This window comes from Piliocolobus tephrosceles, chromosome 17 (genome assembly GCF_002776525.5).
Source record: "Piliocolobus tephrosceles isolate RC106 chromosome 17, ASM277652v3, whole genome shotgun sequence".
In the NCBI taxonomy this organism is placed as follows: domain Eukaryota; kingdom Metazoa; phylum Chordata; class Mammalia; order Primates; family Cercopithecidae; genus Piliocolobus; species Piliocolobus tephrosceles.
The window spans coordinates 9,754,834-9,757,437 of NC_045450.1; positions in this window are offsets into that span (position 1 = coordinate 9,754,834).

Genomic DNA, 2,604 nt, shown 5'->3' on the forward strand with positions numbered 1-2,604 from the left:
GCCACCGCGCCTGGCTGACTGTCTCTTCATTCTCTCTCTTGTTGCACCTTCCTCTTCCTTGGCTCTTGTTTGCATTAGAGGCTCCAAGCAATCATAAGTAACAGGAGCCCTGAGTACATACAATGTCACCAGCTCCTGGGATCCCAGCCCTAGAATAGTGACTGGGACTTCTTGTTGATTTTGGAAGAAATGGAAGAGGAGGAGGCTGCTCTTTAGAGGGCAGGCCTGCCTGCAGTACTGCTGAGTTAAGAAGGGCAAGGCTGCTGTTTTTTCCTCAGGCGAGAAGAGAGACAGAGAAATGCAAGAGAAAGAAAACTTCTGAGATACTGTAGCATGTCAGTGGGAGGTGAAGAATGGAAGAGAGTTGGGCACTTCTTTAAGGGAAAGTAAAGAATTTCAAATAGAAAGTCACAGCATAGTCTGTTCCTGGCTTCTGCCAGCCTGTACGCTGTATGGAAGTTTTTATCAAGCCAGAGTGCAGAAGGTTTTGCACATATGTCCTCAGAACTTTTAGCATCTTGGAGATTCCAGGAGTAAAAAATATGTGCTTCTTTTCTAACTGCTGTCTAAGAGATTGGTAACGAAGGTTTTGCACATACCTCTCTGGAAACTTCAGAACCCACAAAAGCACAGAATTGGAACCTGTGGCCACTTTTCCATCTACTTGAGAGACAGGCCTGACCTATGACCTCTAATTTATGGAAAATTCTCACCTTTGTGAAAAGACATGGTCCCTAGGATTTCCAGGCACTGGAAGTTGCCTGGAAGGTAACTTCCAGGAAGTAAGTTGTTGTTTCTGTGGACATAACCTGAACACAACTACTACGTTTCGGAACTAAAAAAAATTACAAAAGGAATTATCCTTTGTACTGTATAGTTAATAATCCCTCTGTACAACCTCATGAAGCAGTCAGAGGTGGGGTAAATATCCTCATTTTACAGACATGCATGAGAAGAATTGGAGAAGTCGAGTGACTGGACTAAAGTCACACAGCTAGGATGTGGAGAAGAACCCAGGATTCCTGGCTCTTGTTTCTGCTGCTTGTTTATTTTAAAATATGTATTGAGACCTTACAGTATACAAGGGATTAGGGACCCAGGACAGTTTCTGCCTGCACTCTATTGGAATCTAGGTAACAGTGAACATGGCAGTAAAGGTACAAGATGATGGATGTAGAGTCCAACTGACATGTGCTCACCTCCCAACCTCAGCTTCACAATGACCACCTGATCCTATTGCCTTAAGGATGTCATTTCGACTCTCGAAGCCTTGATTTCCTCATATGTAACGTGGCCGGGCATGGTGGCTCATGCCTGTAATCCCACCACTTTGGGAGACTGAAGCAGGAGGATCTCACTGGGCGATACAGTGAGACCCCATCTCTACAAAAAATAAGAAAGTAGTCGAGTGCAGTGGCACATGCCTGTAGTCTCAGCTACTCAGGAGGCTGAAGCAGGAGTAGTGCTTAAGCCCAGAGGTTTGAGGCTGCAGTGAGCTGTGATTGTGCCACTGCTACCTGGACAACAGAAAGACCTGGTTTTATTTTTACTCAAAAAATAAAAGAAAATAAAATGGGGGTTATAATCCTTGCTGCAAAGGAGTGCTCCAAGGATATTTTTAAGGGTTCTTTTTAAGGTGGGTTAGTTTAATGAACTTTGACAAATTTTGTCAGAACTCTAAGAAAAAAGATAAATGGCCCCAAAAACTCTATTACCAGCAGAAGACTACAGGATCTTGCAAGATAAAACTTTCTTTGGCTTTATCCTCGGAATTACTGCAACTTTGACTGGGAAATGAAAGCTTTTCCCTCTCACAGGACCAGAACTGTCTGTTAATTAAATTTGCTCGGCTGTACGGCCATTTGGCTTTAGACAGCAGAATCTTGGGGGACAAAAAAATAATCAAGCCATCCTACATAGCCACATCACTGGCAGAAGTACATGTCCCAAGTCCCAAGTATAAATCACCTCCCAATTAGGAAATAATTATTGCCCCAAATGGGGCTACATGGGTGTTAAGGCATCCCACAAATTGCTGATTAGTTTCATAGTACCAATAGTATTTAGTGCCACTTCAGTTAATAGAAAAATGTGTTGAAAATGGCCCATCTTCAGCTGCTCCAAAGAAAAAGCTGAGGTTAAGGAGAAGCTCAGAGGACAGGGAATGACACAAGAAAAAAGAAAAGCCTTTGTCCATTTCCTTGAAGGAGGTACTGTGCTGTAAAGAGTTAAAGGGCCGGGCACGGTGGCTCGTGCCTGTAATCCTAGCACTTTGGGAGGCTGAGGTTGGTGGATTACCTGAGGTCAGAAGTTTGAGACCAGCCTGGCCAACATGGAGAAACCCGCTTCTCTACCACAAATACAAAAATTAGCTGTGTGTGGTGGTGCACGCCTGTAGTCTCAACTACTCGGGAGGCTGAGGTATGAGAATCACTTGATCCCAGGAAGCGGAGGTTGCAGTGAGCCAGATCGCGCCACTGCACTCCAGTCTGGGTGACAGAGCTGGACTCCACCTCAAAAAAAAAAAAAGTTCAGGGGGTGGTTTGGGGTATGGAGTCAGACCATCTGGGTTGAGGCCTCCTTTCTCTGCCACGTATCAATTCA